Genomic DNA, 23282 nt, shown 5'->3' with positions numbered 1-23282 from the left:
GGAGTAGATAAGTATTCATCGATGAATACAATGACGAATTGATCCAAGTAAGGACGACACACTCTATTCATTAGGTCCATGAATACTACTGGTGCGTTGGTTAATCCGAAAGGCATCACTACAAATTCGTAGTGTCCATAACGGGTTCGGAAGGCTGTCTTGGGAACGTTTTCTTCTAGTACTCATAATTGGTGATATCCGGATCGTAGATCTATCTTTGAGAAGTAGCTCGCTCCTTGAAGTTGATCAAATAGGTCGTCAATGCGGGGTAGAGGGTAACGATTCTTGACAGTGAGTTTGTTCAGCTCTCGGTAGTCGATGGACATCCGGAACGATCCGTCTTTCTTCTTTACAAACAAGACCGGTGCTCCCCAAGGTGAGAAACTTGGTCTGATGAATCCTTTTTGGTGAAGTTCGTTAAGCTGACTAGAAAGTTCTTGCATCTCTACTAGTGCCAGACGATAGGGCGATTTTGCTACAGGGGTAGCCCCTGGAATTAAGTCGATTCTGAACTCGACTTGGCTTTGTGGTGGTAATCCCGGTAGTTCTTCTGGGAATATATCGGGGAAATCCCGTACCTATGGGATGCTGTTTATATCCTTTACTTCCCGACTTGTATCGACGATGTGTGCAAGAAATGCCTGATAATCCTTCCGCAAACACTTTCGAGCTTGGATGCACGAAATGATGCGAAGGTTTGTACTTGATTTGTCGCCGTAGATCACTAATGTTTCATGGTTAGGGAGATTTAGACGAACGACTTTTTCAAAGCACATGATGTCGGTGCGAAGAGGAATTAACCAATCCATGCCAACTATAACGTCGAAACTTTTTATTTGGACTGGCATAAGGTTGATTAGGAAGGAGTGACCGTCTAAAGTTAATGTACAACCCATGTATATGCAATTAGTGTTTTCTGTTTTCCATTTTCCATTTCTACAGTGAATGATTCTTCTAACATGCTAGGTTTACGTTTAAGTAAGTGAATAAAGTTTTGGCTCACAAAGCTTCTCTCTCCTCCGCTATCGAATAGGATGCATGCATATGAATTATCAAGAAGAAACGTACCAGCAACTAATGTAGGATCAACTACGGCTTCCTCGTGACCAATAGCTAATACTCGTCCCACTCCGCCGGTATTTGCTGCCTTTGGGCAGTTTCTTTTGTAGTGGCCCACTTCGCCACAACCGTAGCATGCTTGGCCTACACCAGCACCAGGAACTTGAGTGATCGGTTTTGCGGGGGCCTTGCAAAAACGGACAATGTGTCCCTTTCTTTTGCAGTTGGAGCACTGCATTTCCCGACAAGGTCCGTAGTGGTGGTAATTGCACTTGGTGCACTTTGAGAGGTTGCCCAAATAAGGCTTTGTTGGGTAGAGATTTGTAGGAACGGTAGTAGGTACCGTCGCAGTGTTTACGACAACCAGTTGTTGTTTCTTCGAGGATTCTTGGGAAGATCCACCCTTCCCCTTATTCCACCCTCTCTTCTTCTTGTTTTTGTTATTGTTGTTTCCCTTGTGTGGTTCTGGTGCAGAAGTTGTTGAGTTTTGATGATTTCCGTAATCAATAAGCGATTGTGTCAGCTCCTTGGCACTTTCAAAAGTGTCAGGTTTTGAAGCTAACACGCTTGACTGAATTTGGGGCGACAGTCCCCAAATGTATCGCTCTATTTTCTTGCTCTCGGGAGCAATCATATCTGGGCAAAGGATTGCCAGCTCGCAGAACCTATTGGTATAAGTTGCTATGTCGGTACCAATCATTCCCAGAGTCCAGAGCTCGTGATCGAGTTTTTGAATCTCTCCTCGTGGACATTACTCCCTCATCAACATGATTTTCAAGCTCTCCCAGCTTATTAAGTTTGCCACTATCAGGGTAAGTACCTTAACCTAGCCATTCCACCAAGTTAAAGCCTTATCAGTAAATGTGTAAGTTGCAAACTTGACTTTGCTGTGCTCGGGGCAGGAGCAGATTTCAAATACTGATTCCGTTCTTTCAATCCACTGCCTTAAAACCATCACACCACCCGTTCCATTAAACATCTGAGGCTTAGCATTCGTAAAGTATTTATAGGTGCACTCCCGGGGTTGTCCATGACTATCGCCATGGTTGGAAGGATGTATGCCAATTCCTGAACCAGTAGTAACAGGGGTATTGATCTGTGACATGGCAGCTGCCACAGCTGCAGTGACTGCTGCCTGGAACATGATAGCATCAAATTGAGGAGGTGGAGGTGGTGGTGGTATCGGTGTTTCGTTGTTAGGGTTACGTCTGGGATTCTTGCGTGGCGGCATCTTTAACTATATGTTTAAAAGATGATGATATGGATAAGAATAAATGAATAATGAATGTGTCTCATGAACTAAATTGCTATAGTTTAACAACAAATGATAGTATAAGTCTCACAGATAGAAGAACGAAGGTTATTCGTAAATCCGAATATATGAACAAGCGTATGGTTTTTCCATAATATTTTAAAGATTGAACGCGATACTCAACATAGTAGTAATAGCGTGCGAATTATATTAATATGATAGATGATACAACGATCACAAAAATTTGACCCTTAAAAGGGTCTCCGATTACAAGAATTTAAAGGAAGTAAAAACTTTTAGCCGAAGTCCTTTCTTATAACAAAATTTGAGGTTTTCGCAAGTACTACTTGCGACGTGTGTTGCGCTTGGAGCTCGATTCCGCATCCGATTGCTTCGACTCCATAAGACGCCTATTGAAGGCGACTTGTTGTTCCCTCAACTCTGCGAGGGCTGCATTCGTTTGTGCTTGGAATGCTTCGGCGCGGAGGTGGATGTCGTTCTGCAACATATCCAGGCGGCGGATATCGGCCGCGTGGACTTGTACTTCCACGTTGACCTCTCGGATTCGGTTTGCTTGAACCCCCAATTGGTAGGACTGGTTGGCCAGTTTACCTACCATCGTCGGAAGTGCTCGGTCGGCTGAACCTCCGTTCCTGATGTCGTAGAAGTCTCGACACATACCGTAGGGAGAGCGTATCCCTTGTTGTTGGCTCCAATGGACGAGGTGACTTCCCCAAACGGGTGTCGATCCTTGGAAGTTCCTCCTAATGGGTGGAGGGTTGATTATCTCTGGTTTCGAGTCTGTACCCGAGTCGTCTCCTCCATCCAACTCGATAGGCTCATCGTCCTCTTCCGGATCCTCCTCAATCCATCCTCCGTTGCCTTGGTTTGGGTCGTAGGGGTCTCCATGCGGGTGAAATCCAGCCATTTGAGTATACGAGAATAGGGTTATAAGATTTGAACAAAACTTGAGACATATAATACTAATTAATCTATTGTATGCACCAAATACTCCTATAGTATTTAAATTGTACGTTAGATACTAGTGTCTATTTTGTTAAGTTTTGACTTGTTGCTCACTACGATCATTCCTCGATATACGTTAGTCTAATTTCAGATAAACATAGTTGATCAAGCTATATTCGTCCCAAATTTGATTACATATCTCGAGAACTAATCGTAGTGTCCAACTTGTCTTAATACTTTTGTATAGTTTTTATCATAAAAATGTGTTGTTGTATGCATGTATTTTGGATTTTTATAACCTAAAATAATCTATTTATATGAAATAAGGATTTTAGGTACAAAAACTTTTGTCAGAGACTTTGAGTCGCTAAGCATTTATAGTTTGTATATCTTATGAGGTTCGATATACTTAGTTCACTATAAACATTGCTCTGATACCAATCTGTCACACCCCCAAACCGGAACGGCGGAAATGTTCGGGGGCGGATGACTTCATGTGGTAACGTAACAAATGAATACATAGTAAAGAAAGCAATACAACCATCATATATATAATTGAAAGTTTACATTGTTTTAAAAGAGTACACGTTCAAAATCAATTACAATATGATGTTCAAAATATGAAATTAAACTGGCGCCGCAGCGTCTCTTCTCCAAAACCTGTTTGTTACCTGTAATTACGGAATCCGTGGGACATACAAGTAGTTTTGAAAGAGTAGATCAACATTTAAGCTGGTGAGTTTCATAAGTATTTAGTGACAATATTTGTATGAAATGAAATGTTTTTGTTCCTTGTTTGCTCGTTCCTAGAAAATCCTATATTTTCTACTAGTATAAATGTAGCCTTCTTTTAAGACCAATGTTTGTTTCTAGTAAATGTATGTACGTATAAAAATTCCAATATGTCTGAAAAACCCCGTAAATCATTGTGTTTTTAATACTCCATGTGAGTTTTATAACCATGCTATTGACAAGGAATGCCTATACACAACGTTCTTCAGGCGTTGGAATGTTCTGACGTTTGTCACCCCAAATGATGGACTGTAGCTAACAGTCAGGGTGCGGGTTGTCAAGCCCATATAGATCTATACACAAACACCATGCTCCCCCTCCAAGGGATTCTGGTATATAATACAGGACTTGAAATGTGTACTCGAACGTACGTGAAGTTAATGTCTCACAAAACTTAGTAGAAAACTGATTTACGTGTGAAACGTTCGTTCGTTATTATATATGAAAGTAGCTTCTTGAAATAGTATTTCCATGTATGTAAAAGTTCGTAGTATTCTCGTAAAACTATACCTATTATAGTTTCCTAAAGTGTCTTTCGTTTTTATATTAAACCTTTAGTGAAAATGTTCACTTGTTATGAAAAGTGTAGTTTTTGTAGTGCCACAACCGACACTCAGAAATGTAGTATAAGCAAATATTTGATTTATATAAATACATAAATCGTTTCTCATTTCAAAAGATAAAATGTTGTCTTGGTATAATTTGCATATGAAAGTTTCCCTTTGATAGTTTCAAATCACATATGATTCCTTTGATAAAACGCGTAAAATGAAAGTTTATATAACACAGGATAATAACTGAGTGTTTTACTTGTATTTCCCCCCTTAAAAGCATGTAAAAGTACTCATAAAACATTTAAAAGTGTGAATTATAGGGGTATGAACTCACTTGTAAGATCGGAGGTTGCGGGATGAAAACCGGACAGAATTTCGGCTCGCGAAAGTGGATTTCCTCGGGATTCTCGGGAATCTCGGGGGCACAAACGACCTTCGGAACTCAAGCAAAGTGATCAGGGCTTCGGGGTAGTGCGGGCACGGAAAACGAGGCAAGATCGTGAGAGAAATGAGAGAAATGGGGTGTTTTTCCCGGAACCCTCGCATCTCTATTTATAGGGGGCTGAGAAGCCTCGGTACGCGGGGCGTACAAGCGTACGCGGGGCGTACTCGTGCATCATGCGTGACCGAGTCCTCGACTGCCTCGGCTTCGGATGGGACGGGTCGGGGTAGATCGCATAGGGGCGATGTGGATGAACCGAGGCCAAGGCCTCGCGTACGCGGGGTGTACGGGGTTACGCGGCGCGTAACTCGGATGAACACGCTGACTCCCCCTTCGGATAATACCGGATTTTTGAATTAAATTTATATATAAATTATTTAATAAACTTCAAAAATTCATATCTTCTTCATACGAACTCCGTTTTCGACATTCTTTATATCCCCGCGAAGGTGAGACCGTACTCTACACCTTTCGTTTAGATTTCGTCGGCAAATTCCGAAATTATTTTTATTATTTATTTTTAAAAGTTCGCAGTAAGAAAATTTCTTTAGAAATTCATAACTTCTTTATCTGACGTCGGTTTTTGCCAGACTTTTTATCGCTGAAATACCATTGCTGAGACCTTCGATTATCGTTTAGGTCATTTCGGCCAAAAGTCGCTCGATCTCTGATTCGAGTTTGTAGCCGCCTGCCGTTAAGCCGAACTTGAAAAATTCCTAACTTCTTTATACTAAGTCGGATTTGGGCGTTCTTTTTACGTACGATCACGGTTTAATAACATCTATCATAAAAGGTAATTTAATTAGTGATTTTTGGATATTTTATTTTCGAAGTAAATTTTATTAAAACTAACGTGGTTACAATACTTGACTTTTTAGGTCGTTTACATGTAGTTGAAATATCGGGTTGTCACAGTGATGGGTAGAGCTGAGATTCAGAGCCGAGACCTTATCAGCTATCATTCAGACTGTAAGGTGAGTTTCTTCACTGTTCTTGTGGGTCGAAGGCACCAATGCCAACCCTTTAGTTATGTATCCTGGTATATAGGATGTTGCTATACAATAGTGATATGTAAATTTGTTTGCTAGTCTGTTAACCAGTTTATATCATTATCTATTGCTGGATATATGTTTATTGTTATGTATATATCGACATGGTATGGCGGGGTTGAGACTATACTGCTTTATGTTGTAAGTCAACCGACCAGTGTATTCCAACCGAAAGGTTGCGGGTCAGGGAATTCCAACCAGAAGGTTGTGGTCCGGGTGTCATCCAACCAGGAGGTTGTGGACCCGTTATGTATTAGGCAAGTCAACCGAAAGGTTGTGGGTGTGGGCATTCCAACCGAAAGGTTGTGGTCCAGGGGTAATCCAACCAGGAGGTTATGGACCCGCTATCTGTTTGATTATATGTTTGTGTGGTGGTACTTTGGGGGGGGGGGGGGGGGGTACTCATTAAGCTTTGGTTACAGTTTTAGTTTATGGTTTCAGGTACTTTTAAGGATCGTGGGAAGGAAAAAGGTACACGAGAACTTGATTTTTTCTCCTAGGAAAATGTTATAGTTCGGCATTTTTCAGGTTTTACAGTTGTAATAGACTGTTGTAGAGATGATATTCCAGTCGGTATGCAGAGGTGGCACATTTCCGCCGTTCAAATTCACTCACTCACTCCCATCTCATTCTATCCTCTTTTGCCAAGGTTAGCCTTTCAACACCACATTCAAACTTCCGACAAGAATGTCAAGATCAATGAGGTGGAGTTTATGTGGATTGTGGTGACGATCAGCCTTAGAGTTGTCGTGCTCAAGTTTGTTCTATGTTGACCACTTTTAAATTTGATATAACACTAGTATTTTTCTTTTTTGAAGTTTAGTCGTTTTAATAAAATTTTGATGTTAATTATTCTATTAAAGCCACTAAAATTCCACATATTTTTTATCGTGGCTGGCGGCGAACTGTTGCCTTTTACGTCAAAGTTAGGGGTATGATAAAAAACCGAAATCGAACCGAATGATGTTTCGTCGGTTGATTTGTTTTGGTTAACCGAATAACAATACAATATTTGGTTTGGTTTTTGGTTAAACCGAAAAAACTGAATAAACTTAATTAATATATATATTTTTAAGTTTATATTTATCAATTACATTTTATATTTAAATTAATAGATTAGTTGTTAAAAAAAGATTTTTATAGCTCGTGATTTAATCTTCGGTCATTTCTATCTTTTTCATGTATGACTAAAATTATATCAACCTGTTTCTACAACTTGTATGATTACATAAATATTTCAAAACAAATCGTGAAAGACTGAAAATAATATGTTATATATCACTGATTTCCTTTTGTGGTAAAAGTTTAGTAAAGTATTTTTTTTTTATTAATTTAGTATTTATTTTTACATCCGAAATTTTATTTGGTTTAACCGGTAAACCGAACTGAATAAACCATAACCGAATTACCCAAAACATATTAAACTGAACCTTATTTGGTTTGATCATTGTTAGTTTTAAGATGTAAAAAAAACCAAAAAATCGATCTGATTAAACTGAAAATCGAAAAAATTGATTGAATATCAACCCTTCAAAGTGGTCGATTTTTTTCAAATTTTGATAGCTTTCATTAATGAAGTGTTATTTTGATAAAAATAAAACAAAATATAGTGTAGTTCTGCAAGTTGAAAAACTTTTTTCTTTAACAAAATTATATATATATATATATATATATATATATATATATATATATATATATATATATATATAATGGAGATTAGTACTCATTGTCATAACAAAACCAGTAATATTACTATATATAATAATGTCATTTTGGATTACACGCAATAGCAAAATAAAACATAACTGAAAAGATATTTATATCAGGGATTTGTTTTGTTAATTAATTAATTAAAAAAATAAAGGAATATAGAAAATTCCAGAATGATTTGAAATATCAAAGATAATTACAAATATATCTGGTAATTATCTTTTGGATTTCAAATCATCTCCCTATATATAGAGAGCTCCAAATCCGGTTTTGATACATGAGAAAAATACCCTTTAGTCACAAAAGTTCGTAACCTCAAAAATCCTAGAATTCTGAAGTGTAGTTCCTATATCGTGGCTTTCTATTCACCGCATCTTGGTCCCCGGGAGATCCGAGTTCTTTGTTCTCGTTAGCTGTTCTTGTTCGAGGATTGCTTGGTTCTGCTAGAGTTTTGTTTCTTCGGTGCGATTACAGAAGAGGAACTATTCGTTGGGTTCTCTAGTCCAATCAAATGGCTAAATAAAAGAATTTTATGGACTTTAGGAGTCACCTTTAACTTCTGGATGAGATGGATTCAAGGACTTAATGGAATAAGGACTTCAAATGGTGACTTTTAGCTTCAGACAGCACTCACGACGTGAGATTTGAATAATCCCTGTTTTCTATTAAGATCCTTGGAGCTCACGATATGAGAGTAGGTGCTCACGTCGTGATGTCAAATCAGGTGATTTCTTTGACTGAGTTGGCTAGGTTGGATTGAGTCGAGTTGGAATCAGACCGAATGGACTATCGCGATGTAACCAAGATCTGGTCACGATGTGAGGATGGATATTTGGCATTAAGGGATGTTGACTTTGACCATGATTTTTTACTAAGTTTGACCTAAGCGTATTTTGGGTATTTTGGATTGTGTTTGGGAATTTGTCACTTTTGATGGATAGGTGATGGGTAGAGTTGAGATTCGGAGCCGAGACCTTATCAGCTATCATTCAGACTGTAAGGTGAGTTTCTTCACTGTTTTTGTGGGTCGAAGGCACCGATGCCAACCCTTTAGTTATGTATCCTGGTATATAGGATGTTGATATACAATAGTGATGTGTAAATCTGTTTGGTAGTCTATTAACCAGTTTAAAACTAATTTTTTAAAAAAAATTTGTTTTCAAAAGTAAACAAGGAAGGAAGCGATGTGTATGATCAGCTGGAGCAAGAAAGTATACCCCAAATTACCCACACTATTGTTTGCTATTATGTTTATGATAGAACAACATGCTAGTGATAGGCTAGGGATATTTAGGAATTGCATGATAGAATTACCTGATATCCTAGGGTATCTTTCTTGTATGGAATTGACATCATTACTGTAGTTGCTTAATATTTGCATCATACTTGTACATAACTAAGATTTTATAGTCCGAGAATGTTTCGTTTAGCCTTATTTCTTATTCTTGTTTAATGAAGGGCTTAGGGTAGAATCAAGTATGTAACGCGCCGAACCGAGCAGGTATATTTCGAATCCCGCCTTCTTTTGATTATTTTCTTTTATAGCCCTCGGAGAAGTTATGTTGAGTCCCGAGAAGTGTAAGGACCTAAAGTTGAAACTTTGGGCCAAAGGGGGAAGGGTATGCTAAGCGTACATAAGAGTACGCTGGGCGTAAGCCTATGTACGTTGGGCGTACTCGCGTCAGCTAAAAACCCTAATATTTGGAGTTGGGAGTATATAAACACCCTTATGGCTCATTCTTTACCCTCACCTGAGCCTCCATACCTCAGAGAGCGCCCCAAAACCCTAGTTTGTGTGGGAAGAGTGAGTTAGTGTGAATCTTGAGCTTTGGAGAGTGGAGTTATAGCACCAAGAAGCTAGAGGAGGAAAACAAGGCCTTAGATATGAGGTTGGGTTACACTATTAGAGCTCCAGAAGGTAAAAAGATTGAAACTTTATGCTTATTTACCTTAGATCTAGACTTTTTAGCTTTATGAAGGTCTTTTGTTCCCAAGATTTTCCAAGTTGATGCATGTGAAGTTATAGACGAAATAAGTTGTCCTTTCAGATGTGTTGAGAGGTCTTGAGTGATAAAAATCAGTCCTTTTTAGCTAAACTTGATCCATGCATGTGATATGAAGGTCTTAATGGATTAAGACTATGAGTTAAGGACTTTTTGGACGTCCAATGTGATAAAGTCCAAAACTTTATGATTCTATGGCATATTTTGGTCGATGGATCTGGAATATGGGTTCAAGAGCTCAACCCATTAAGCACTTAATAAGCCTTTGGTAAACCTGCGTGTATGCCCCGCGTAATATCTGTACGCCCAATGTACGTGGTCAGCCGTCCCGATGATGGTCAAAAATGAATTACGCTACGCCCAGCGTAACTGGGAGGTACGCCCCGCGTACGCTCCATGTTGGACTTTTGGCACGTGGGTTTTATGCTTTGGTCCGGTTATGGGTCAATTGGGTTAATCCCTTAATGGACTGTGGATGCAATGATGTTGGGCCAAGTTAGACTTGTAGGTTTCATGTAGGCCCAATAGAGTGATGGGCCCAATTTAATAAATTGGGCCAATAATAGATTTGTGCAATTTGGGTCTAGTTGAGTAATTCGTATTCTTTTATCTCTCAGTCGAGGGTGTCGAGCATAGCAGTTGAAGACTCTTAGTTCAGTTCTGCACTATTGCGAGGTTAGTTATCCTCACTATAGCATCAGGGTCTACGACACTAGGTCGGTCCCTTGGGATTATTCCCGGTATTAGTATGTGTTCCATATTCATGATCACTTGGGTAGGTAACTTTATGGATAGAAGCTACTATGTTAGCCGTTAGTATGATATGAGTTTATTGTATGATTATGTGCTATTTATATGTCGACATATATGGATGGGTTGGGTTGAGGCGGTGTCCTGATTTGTGCGGTTGAGGCCAACATAATCGGAGCAGTCCGGATAGGCTGTAGGCTCGTAGGAGGCGGTCCAGTCATGCCGAAGGCTCGAGAGCGGTCCAGATAGGCTGTAGGCCCGTAGGAGGTGGTCCAGTCAGGCTGAAGGCTCATTATGCATGCTGTTAATTATTATTCTTTTGTGATGGATGCTAGAGGTTGGTATTTTGGGGGTCACTCACTAAGCCTTCGAGCTTACATTTTATCGTTTATTGTAATAGGTACATCATTTGACCATGGCAAGGAAAAGGCGTGACGTACACATCCCCGTTTTTATGATTCTGGATTTTAGGAACTCTGATATGAAAACATTTTGAAAAAAATTAGAACTTGTTGATGTTGAATAACTTTTAATTGTGTAAGGATGGTTTTTGGAAAGTTTGAATTTCTTTTAATTTTTTTTTTGGCTTGTTACAAGTTGGTATCAGAGCCTTGGTTTGAGTGAATTGGAGGAACATACGTGTGAATCCAGTCTCAAATCAAGGAAATATATTTTTTTTTTAAAAAAAAATGATGAAAAATGATTTTCGAAATAAAAATTTAACTTAAACAAAGGGGATGAGATGTGTACCGTATGCCGGAGCCAGTAAGTAGACCCCAAAATACCATATTGTTGTTTGCTGTTATGATGTGTTATAACCGCATGCTAGAAATAGGCTAGGGATCTTCAGGAATTGCATGATAGAATTTCCTGATTATATGATGTCTGCTAGCCTAGGGTTTTCCTCATATGAAATTGGCATCATTATTATAGTTGCTTAGTGTATGCATCATGGTCGTACATAATTAAGATCTTATAGCTTGAGAATGTTTGATTTGGCCTTATGTTCTGTTCTTGTTTGATTGGGAGCTTGAGGTAGGATTGGATATTCGAAAGTATATGGGGTCCAACGTTGTGTATGGCTAGGATACACTAGTGTTGCAGGGTTGGTGGAAGCTTCATGGATGAGTGGGTGGTATGAGGCCGGGAGGCCAGTTATGTGACATTTAGCCTTCTTCTAAGAGTGAGGATCGAGCGTTTGTAGTTTATGTATGTTATTGGGGTGTTGTGGTGATACTTGAGACAAATATGGGTAGGTGTGGAAGGTAGTATGGGCTCGTACTACTGAAAGCACAGGACCCATACACGTGGCAAGGAAGTCACAATCCCTAGGGTTGGTTGGGAGTTTGTCCCCTGTTAGCATATGGGTTATTCTAGATCTTTCTGATGTATTTATTGGTATGGTTTAAGTATGGTGATGACGAGGCGCTTTGGAGCCACATCCAGATCGGGATCAGGGACAGGAGTTGACGGGTAGGGAGAACCAGTACAGCCCGAGGTTGAGGTTCAATTGGGGAAGGATGAGTTGGATGCCAGGATTCGGTAGATCCTGCATGACGAGGTTGCCACTCTATTTTGGTCACAGTTACCAGAGATGTTCGGGTCTATTAAGACCTCCATGGTGGAGTACTTTGACAAGCGTTATGCGGTGTTGGCTGAGACGGATGCTGCTGCAGCTACATCGACTGTAACAGCAGCGAGAGGAGTATCCGTTAGAGCCTTTCTGTATCGGGACTTCGACAATACGAAGCCCCCGACTTTTGATGGGACTTAGGATCTGATTATTTCTATGAGATGGTTTTCCAACATGGAGGGATGTTTCTTCACGTGTCCGTGCCCTGATAATCAGAGGGTGAGGTGTGCTCTAAACCTTTTGCGGTTCGGGGCAAAGGATTGGTGGAGATTGGTTACTGGATCGTACACTGAGGAGCGGCGAGCTGAGATTTCTTGGGATCAGTTCAGATACATGTTCAGTACCCGTTATGTTCCACGGGTGGAGAGGGAGAGACTAGCACAAGAGTTCTTAGATCTGCAACAAGACAAGGAGTCGGTGGCAGAGATTACGAGACAGTTTACTGAGAGGGATATGTTTTGCCCGGAGTTCGCGTTAGAGCAGGCACAAATGACTCGTTATCTGGGTATGCTCAAGACGAATATCAGACAGTTTGTCGCGATGCAGAGGTGTAGTACGTTATTAGAGCTCTAGGAGGTCGCGAGGAGGCGCGAGCTGGTGATTGAGTTGCAGTTACGGGAGGCAAGGCAGGCCCCAGGTCAGGCGCAACCAGCGCCGAAGCGGTTTAAAACCGCATATTCTAGATCAGGAGGGCAGCAAACCCACACTTGTGGGAAGTGTGGGAAGTTTCATTCGGGAGTATGCCGACTGAGTACTGGATGCCACAAATGTGGCAAGGAGGGGCATTATGCACGGGAGTGCCGCTAGCCCGCCCCTGCTCCTGATATGAGGATTTGATATCATTGTCATCAGGTGGGTCATGTGAAGACCCATTGCTCGCAGTTAGCTGCCAGACTAGTGCAGGCTCCAGCGTCAACTACGTTGAGGATCACGGATGGAAAGTAGGGTGGTACAGAACCTCCGAAGGCTCGGGGACGCACTTTTCAGCTCACTGCTGAGGAGGCCAGAGTAGCACCAGATGTGGTGGCCGATATGTTTCTTTAGTCTCTCTTGTTATATATATATATATATATATATATATATATATATATATATATATATATATGATTGTTTATTCTAAATTATTGCCGGTACCTGTATTAGGTACGTTTTTAGTGAATTTTTGCTTCTTCAGTTTATCGGGATTGCACATTGGAAATATTTGGGATACCTTTTTCGATTGACCTGATTCCCATACCCATGAGGGATGTCTGCGCGATTGTGGGGATGGATTGGTTGAGTCGGTTCGGTGCCATGATTGACTGCAAAGGTCAGCAGGTGACAGTTCGAACCCCAAGTAGGGGAGAACTGGTGGATTATGGTGAGGGCATCAGATCGGGTTTCAGATTTTTCTTAGCTGCTAGGGCTCGACAGTATATTCAGAACGGGTGTACGAGTTATCTTGCGTACGTGGAGGATACGCGGGTCAGCAACCCCTCTTTAGTTTTAGATGTCTCAGTAGTCAGGGAGTTCGCCGATGTGTTTCCGGAGGAGTTACCCAGAATATCTCCGGAGAGGCAGGTCGAGTTCAGGATTGACCTGTTGCATGGTGCGGCCCCTGTCGCTAAGGCCCCATATCGATTGGCACCACCAGAGATGCAGGAGCTGTTGTCACAACTGCAGGAGTTGCTAGGGAAGCAGTTCATTCGCCTGAGAAGTTCTCCATGGGGAGCCCCGATACTCTTTGTAAAGAAGAAGGATGGATATCGTCGGATGTGCATAGACTATAGGGAGTTGAACAAGTTAACGGTGAAGAACCGTTACCCACTCCGAAGGATAGACGACCTGTTTGATCAGTTGCGGGGGGCATCTTGATTTTCCAAGATTGATTTGAGGTCCGGGTACCATCATGTCAGAGTACGGGAGGAGGATGTGGAAAAGACGGCGTTCAAAACTAGATATGGGCATTACGAGTTTGTTGTGATGCCATTTAGGCTCACCAATGCACTAGCCATTTTCATGGACCTGATGAATCGGGTTTGTAGACCGATGCTGGATCGCTCGGTCATAGTGTTCATTGACGACATCTTGGTATATTCCAAGACCCGAGAGCAACATGAAGAGCATTTACGAGAGTTATTGGGGGTTCTGAGGAAAGACCGACTTTATGCTAAGTTCTCAAAGTGCAAGTTTTGGTTACGAGAGGTTCAGTTCCTAGGGCATCTCGTTAACCAGGATGGGATTCTGGTAGATCCGGACAAGATCGAGGATGTTATGCGATAGGAGGCCCCGAGATCCCCCTCAGACATCAAGAGCTTTTTGGGTTTGGCAAGGTACTATCGGAGATTCATTCAGGATTTCTCTAAGATTGCAGTACCCCTCACTCGTCTGATGAGGAAGGGGGTGGATTTCCGGTGGGGCCCCGAGTAGCAAAGGGCATTGAGACTCTCAGGCAACGGTTGTGTGAAGCCCCAGTTTTGACCCTTCCCGATGGGGTGGAGGATTTTATGGTGTACTGTGATGCATCCATCACAGGATTGGGAGCGGTTCTGATCTAGAGGGGTAGAGTCATCGCCTACGCATCACGGCAGTTGAAGTCACACGAGTCGAGATACCCCACACATGATCTGGAATTGGGAGTGGTGGGTGTTCTCTCTCAAGATTTGGAGACACTACCTCTATGGGGTCCGCTATACCATCTACACGGTGTTGGATAAGGTGTCTAAGTCCATAACTATTTCTGGTATGTACTTGACCCGACCCGGCATGGTCCATTTGGGTTGCATGGCACCGTGCAATTGGATAGACTAAATGAGAGAAATAACACTTGGAGATTATTGATATATTATAAGTTCTAATATATTAATAATATTATTTGATTAGTTTGATCAAGAATTAATTTAGAATTAATTATGTGATCAAAAGATAACTAATTAAATATATGGGTTGATTATGTAAATCATCCATATCTTGTATAGTGGGCTAAGAGGCTCCATGGATTATCAAGTTGGGTTCCACCCATAGGATGCTCCATGGATGCTCCATGGGAGTTACAAACCCATGGGTCATGAAAATGAAGAGTCATGACACATTAGGGTTTAACCCTAGATGTGTCAACACTATATAAGAAACATGTTCTCCACCTAAAATCGGTTACACTAAGAAACAAGAGGGCTTGGCCGATTTTGAGAAGTGTGTGTTCTCTCATAAGTTCTTCCAAGCGCATTTGGTATTGTGTGAAGCATTTGAGGCATCACACTTGGGGTGCTAGGCTCACAAGGTTTCAAGGAACACAAACAACAACAAGGTAAGTTATTCTATCTATACTTTAAGTTAAAATTGTTCCCCATGTATGCTAGATAGGAATATAACCTTGGAATTCAACTTTGCATGATAATTAGACAAACATAGATTCAAGGTTATTAGGGTTGCATGTACACTTAGGAAGTGTTAGAATGCTCAAAACCCATCAGTGGTATCAGAGCCTAGGCTTGTTTGCTTCTTATTTGTGCTTAAAAGTTGAAAAAAAAGTCGAAAAACCTGCTGTCTACGAATGGACTCGTCGAGTCCATAAGAGGGACTCGTTGAGTTCATGTGTATCTTCAACCAACTCGGCGAGTAAGTTCATGCACTCGGCGAGTAGGGTCGACTGGTTGCAAAATTTCGACTTTAGTTGCTGGAAATGAATTAGAAACATTACCCTAAACTGTTTTGGTATTGAAAACTTGTTTTTGGTGGTGTAATGTCTTTGCTAATTCATTTACAACAACTAGTTATCAAAATTACAAAGTTTTAAGTGTAATTTAGATTTATGAATGTGTTCATATTCATGTTCTTGTTCTTATGATGTTTTAGATGATCATAGGAATTATTTGTAACCTATGTGGTAGATTAATTCTTGATCATAATGTGTTTTAATGGAGTCCATAACTTGTCCTCAAGTTATGGAAAACCAAGAGTCACACTTGAATTAAAACCATTAAAAGAACACAAGAGTTAGAAAAATGAAGAGTCTTCATTTTATTACTCTATTAAACTCATAAGTTACAAGAAATGAAAAAGTTTTGAAAGTTACAAAACTTGCCCTCAAGTTTTGGAACAAATAAAGTTAAGTTAAAACTTTAGTTCCAACCCCGAGAATTTTAAAAGTTAAAATTCAACCCTTATACTTATATTATGATGATTTAATAATTATATATATATGTATAAGAACAAAGTCGTCTTACCGCTAGTACGCCTCATTCACGAAGCCGGTCTATAAGGTGGGTATAAGGTTGTTGCCTATAAAATGGTGACTTAATGGGTGTCTACTCTCACCCACCGCTTGCTTGACTGGTGGAGGGTCGTTAGCCGAACGGGTAAGACAAGGACTTATAAATTCTCATTCAAAGTATGATGAATATAATAAAGTAACTAAATGTTTTATTAAATTCCCAATCTTAGTTACTTTAGGAAAATGTGAATAAGGTGCTAATCCATGAAATTACACTTTACACTTTGTCTAAGTCGTTGGTGGAGCGTGTGTGGTTAACCGGCACACTAACTTGGACTTAACAAGGTAGGTAAAGGGTGACTTAAGGTTTACTATAGTATCGGTGGAGCGTGTGTGGTTTACCGGCACATCGATTGAGTGATAAACTTTAAGGGTACCAAGTGATTTGCATGGTTACTTCACACCTCGTTTTGTGATCCTCGGTATCCCAGTCACAAAACTTGGAGGGCACCCTCGAGATTGAAACATGCCTTTGAAAAGTTCATTGAATCTCAAAGAATCTAGGAATTTCTAAAAACCAATAAAACCTAATGTCTAATATTTCGGTTTTCGTGGTGGAAATTGGTGAATCGTCATTCACCTACCTTTCAAATATGGTATAGCTTAGATTACAGCATACCTCTTCTAAGTTATATTATATTGTTATTGGATCCTAGCCTTAATATTACATTTGGGTGTTTTATTAAGGACTCTCTTAAATCTATACTAAACTTGTTCTCCTCTTTCAGATGTCTTCAAATAATGCTTCTGGCTCGAATCCTAATGGCTCCTTTACTCTTATGAGTCTGTGTGGGAAAGTCACCTTTGATGGATCCAACTTCAATGAATGGATCAGAAACATCAGGATGATTACCCGCTACGAGGACAAAGAATATGTCCTTGACAAGGAGCTTAAGGAAATTGATGAGTCCACTGCAACTCCCCAGGAGATCGCTGACTTTCATACTCATGAAAGAGATGCAACCAAGGTGGCATTCATCATGATGGCCACAATAACAGCAGAACTCCCAAAGTCCTATGAGGATTTCTACCCTTATGAAATGCACCAAGATTTGATGGAAAGATACCATCAAAGTGCACGACAAGAGAGGTACGAAATCATCTGCTCCATGATAACAACCATGATGAAGGACGGGGATTCCATCACGAGCCACATGCAGAAAAATGCAAAGGTATGTGGATCGATTACTGAAGCTTAATGTGAACTTCCCAGAGGAGCTTGCAATAGATATAATTTTGCGCTCCTTACCATCGTGCTATGATCAATTCCGCATGACATATCACATGAATAAGGAAGAGGTCACACTCAGCAAACTTCAGGGACTTCTCAAGACCGCAGAAACAGGTCTTAAGGGGAAGTCGGTTGCTATCACTCCTACTCCAAACTCAACTCCGATTTTAGCAATCGGGAAAAGTCGAGGGAGGAAGAGAAAGAGATCTTCGAAGGGTACCAAGGCTCGGACCCTTGATGGCTCTTCTTCAAGTGGAACCAAGAAAGGTTTCATTACTCCTTCTTCTGATCCAAAAGAGGCTGAATGCTTCTATTGCCATGAAAAAGCTCATTGGAAGCGGAACTGCCCAAAGTACCAGCAGGATGTGAAGGATGGGAAAGTCAAACCCAACCATGCAGGTATTTACACTATCATTTCTAATAACTCACCCCATTCGAAATCTTGGGTCCTTGATACTGGTTGTGGTATTCACATTTGTTGTGACTTGCAGGGACTAAGAAGAAGTGAGAATGTGGAGCAAGGAAGAATAAACTTGATCATGGGGAACAGGAAAGCTTCACCTGTCACCAAGATTGGAGTTTATACTTTATCGCTAAGTAGTGGGTTTAGTTTAAATTTGAATAAGTGTTGTTACTCGCCAGGAATGGCAAGAAATATTATTTCCTTTTATGCTTTGTACAAACAAGGGTTTTCCTTTTCGTTTAATAATGAAGTTGGTTCTATTGATGCTTTCTTTAATAATGTTCTTTATTTTAAAGCATTACCTTGTGATGGTGTGTATGACGCTGTGTCTGTTGTAGATAACTCAGGAAATAATGTTTTGTGTATTGATTCTACTAATAATAATAACTTGGATAAAGCATCATTATGGCATTGTCGTCTTGGACATATAAGCAAGAAACGCATAGGCCAACTCCAAAAGGATGGAGTCTTGGAGTCGTTTGACCTAAAGTCAAATGATAGTTGCGAATCATGCTTACTTGGAAAAATGACAAAGTCACCCTTCACAGGCTCGTGTGAAAGGGGTGAAGGTTTGTTGGACCTTATACACACGGATGTGTGTGGGCCATTCAAACATGCTACAAGGGATGCTAATCGTTATTATTTGACTTTTACTGATGATTACAGTAGATATGGATATGTCTACTTAATCAAGCATAAGTCAGAGACTTTCGAGAAGTTTAAGGAATTTAAAGAGGAAGTCGAGAATCAATTGGGTAGGAACATTAAGATGCTTCGATCCGATCGGGGTGGTGAGTATCTTAGTTCAGAGTTCCTCGACTATCTAAGGGAATGTGGGATTGTCTCACAATTGACACCTCCCAGGACACCACAGTTGAATGGTGTGGCTGAGAGGCGTAATCGAACCTTGTTGGACATGATTCGTTCCATGATGAGTCGAGCTTCGCTACCAATCTCATTCTGGGGGTATGCCTTAGAGACTGCCGCCCATATCCTTAATCTAGTCCCTACAAAGAAAGTTGCCAAAACTCCTCACGAGATGTGGACTGGTAAAGTACCTAAACTAGACCACATCAAGATTTGGGGTTGAGAGGCTTTCGTTAGACGCGAGACTCATGATAAGCTCGAACCCCGAAGCGAGAGGTGTATTTTCATCGGCTACCCACAGCAATCCTTTGGTTACCTCTTCTACAGACCTAGTGACAATGTGGTCTTTGTAGCAAGAAGAGGAGTCTTTCGAGAAAGAGAATTTATAAGCCAAGGAGACAGTGGGAGGCAAATTGATCTTGAAGAAATTCAAGAGTCAAGTGGTGATGGAACTTCAAAATCTAGCCCTCAACTTGAGGAGGAAACTCCTGTTGAGCCAATTGACGAATCTGTACCTCTGAGGCGTTCCACGAGAGTTAGGAGTGCACCTGAGCATTACTATGGATTCCATATTACTGCAGAAGGTGAGACACTTATTAGTGATGGAACACTAGTAAGTCAAGATGACCCTAACAGCTACGAGGAAGCCATGGCAGGCCCCGAGTGAGGCTATGGATAGCGAGATACAATCCATGTATGACAATCAAGTTTGGAACTTGGTTGAGAATGTACCAGGTCGAAAGACTGTAGGGTGCAAATGGGTCTTCAAGAAGAAGACCGACATGGATGGTAAAGTACACACTTATAAGGCTAGACTGGTTGCAAAGGGCTTCTCTCAAATTCCTGGAGTGGATTATGATGAGACCTTTTCTCCGGTAGCCAAGATTAAGTCTATTCGGGTTCTGTTAGCCATAGCCGCATTTCATGACTATGAAATTTGGCAAATGGATGTCAAAACCGCTTTCCTTAATGGAAAGTTGGCTGAAGATGTTTACATGAGTCAGCCAGAGGGTTTTGTCAGCAACGAGTACCCTAATAGAGTGTGTAAGCTTGAGAAGTCCATTTATGGATTAAAGCAAGCACCTCGCAGATGGAATCTTTGCTTTGATGAAAAGGTCAAGGAATTTGGCTTTTCTAGGAGTGAAGATGAATCTTGTGTGCATGTCAAGGCTAGTGGGAGTATAGTTAGCTTCTTGGTATTGTATGTGGATGACATACTACTCATAGGAAACGACATTCCAACCCTGCAGGAAGTAAAGTCCTGGCTTGGAAAGTGTTTCGCTATGAAGGATCTTGGTGAAGCTGCCTATATTTTAGGGATAAGGATCTTGAGAGATCGGAGTAAAAGACTAATTGGACTTAGTCAAAGTACCTACTTGGATAAGGTGCTGAAGAGATTCAGCATGCAAGACTCCAAGAAAGGAGAGTTGCCCATCCAGAGTAACGCCAAACTGAGTAAGACACAAAGCCCTAGCACTGAGGCTGAGATAGCACAAATGAGTCGAGTACCTTATGCTTCGGCTGTAGGATCGATCATGTATGCTATGACGTGTACTCGACCTGATGTAGCTTTTGCCCTGAGCATGGTTAGCAGGTTTCAGGGGAACCCTGGCAAGGCACACTGGACTGCGGTAAAGAATATTCTCAAGTACCTACGAAGGACTAAGGACTGGGTCCTTACCCTCGGTGGGAGTGATGACTTGAGAGTTGTAGGGTATAGTGATGCTAGCTTCCAGACTGATAGGGATAATTTCCGCTCTCAGTCGGGCTGGGTCTTTACCCTAAATGGAGGAGCAATTTCTTGGAAGAGTTCCAAGCAAGAGACAGTGGCAGATTCTACTTGTGAATCAGAGTATATTGCAGCTAGCGAGGCGACAAAGGAGGCGTTATGGCTGAGGAACTTCATTGGAGACCTTGGAGTTGTACCAGCTATTAAAGAGCCAATGGAAATTTTCTGTGATAGTGAAAGTGCTGTTGCCTTAGCCAAGGAACCAAGGGATCACGGGAGATCCAGACACATCGACAGAAAATACCATTTCATCAGACATCGGATCGAAGAAGGACTCCTCGTGGCAAAGAGGGTATCATCAGATGAGAATCCGGCAGATCCCCTCACGAAGGGACTGACTCGGGTTAAGCATCTCCAGCATACTCGGAGCATAGGGCTGAAGGATGATATTAGATTTAGTAGTTAGATAACCTCGAAATTTGTAAAGTGTAATTGACATCTGATGATGAATAAAAGTGTTTTATTTATGAGTAAAGTGTTGCTATCTCTTGTCGATCATTTACTATATTTCTTTTGCATGTTTTGACTTCCAGAATAGTTTTTGTTTGGTATAACATATTATTCAAACCTCCACAGTCGGTCATATGTCGGAAGTAGATATGAATCAAGATTGTCATGTTTGGTTGTAGAGGTCTTGGACAAGGCTACAGCAATCATGAGTGCTCAAAAGTTCTGAGCATTGGACTCAACCCACGCTCACTGGAATCACGTCATGGAATTCTATCTCAAGTGATCGTGAGACGGTAATATCGTATAAGTCTTCAAACCTAGAGATATGATTTGTTACTTACAAGTTGGTTATGCATTGATTGTACGAAAAACGCATTGGTAACTCGATGTTATAAATCGCTCTCTTGTGTATAATTCAATGAGTGGTAGAACAAACATATGAGTCGAAGTTTATCTGTTCCTTCTTGGATTAGAAGCTGATATCTGGGCCCCTCGATGATTTTGTTTTGACCTATGTACCGGGCCCGGTCAGAACTAAGTTGATGTGCTCAATTAAGTTCTTTGTCGAACAAATCGGAAATCAGGAAACAAACTGTTGGACAATAAGTAAGACATTGTTCCATGTATTTGTCCGACTGATATCTAGAACAGAGGATTATATGATCACTTATCTTAAATGGCGTACCATTATCTTCTCAGTTCCGAGAAACCTTGTAAAGAGCTACGATTGCCGATCGGTTCCTGAAGTCATACTTGCAGTAATAGTTATTAAACTTATCCAAGTGGGAGACTGTTGGATAAGGTGTCTAAGTCCATAACTATTTCTAGTATGTACTTGACCCGACCCGACATGGTCCATTTGGGTTGCATGGCACCGTGCAATTGGATAGACTAAATGAGAGAAATAACACTTGGAGATTATTAATATATTATAAGTTCTAATATATTAATAATATTATTTGATTAGTTTGATCAAGAATTAATTTAGAATTAATTATGTGATCAAAAGATAACTAATTAAATATATGGGTTGATTATTTAATTCATCCATATCTTGTATAGTGGGCTAAGAGGCTCCATGGATTATCAAGTTGGGTTCCACCCATAGGATGCTCCATGGGAGTTACAAACCCATGGGTCATGGAAATGAAGAGTCATGACACATTAGGGTTTAACCCTAGATGTGTCAACACTATATAAGAAACATGTTCTCCACCTAAAATCGGTTACACTAAGAAACAAGAGGGCTTGGCCGATTTTGAGAAGTGTGTGTTCTCTCATAAGTTCTTCCAAGAGCATTTGGTGTTGTGTGAAGCATTTGAGGCATCACACTTGGGGTGCTAGGCTCACAAGGTTTCAAGGAACACAAACAACAACAAGGTAAGTTATTCTATCTATACTTTAAGTTAAAATTGTTCCCCATGTATGCTAGATAGGAATATAACCTTGGAATTCAACTTTGCATGATAATTAGACAAACATAGATCCAAGGTTATTAGAGTTGCATGTACACTTAGGAAGTGTTAGAATGCTCAAAACCCATCACACGGATCACAAGAGCTTGAGGTATATCATGGATCAGCCGAACCTGAATATGCGGTAGCGCAGGTGGCTGGATGTAATCAAGGATTACGACTGTGAGATGCTTTACCATCCTGGTAAAGCAGATGTGGTTGCAGACGCCTTAAGCCACAAGGCGTTCGGACCATCTGTCCCAATATCATGCATGAGGATATTAGTAGATTCAACACTCATGAGCTTGCTCAAAGGAGCACAATCAGAGGTTATGCGGAGTGAGAACTGGAAACTAGAGAGGATAAAGGGTGAAAACGACCGGTTTGAGCAGGATAGCCGGGGATTGATGACCCGTTATGGTCGGGTCTGGGTTCCGATAACTGGTGGAGTCAGGAAAAATATATTGGAAGAGGCTCATAAGTCTCGGTTCTCCATTCACCCAGGAGCAACCAAGATGTACCGGGATTTATGTTTGAGCTATTGGTGGCTGTGCATGAACCGAGAA

This window comes from Lactuca saligna, chromosome 9 (genome assembly GCF_052625555.1).
Source record: "Lactuca saligna cultivar CGN05327 chromosome 9, ASM5262555v1, whole genome shotgun sequence".
NCBI classification, from domain to species: Eukaryota; Viridiplantae; Streptophyta; class Magnoliopsida; order Asterales; family Asteraceae; genus Lactuca; species Lactuca saligna.
Note: the sequence above shows the minus strand (reverse complement) of the source record.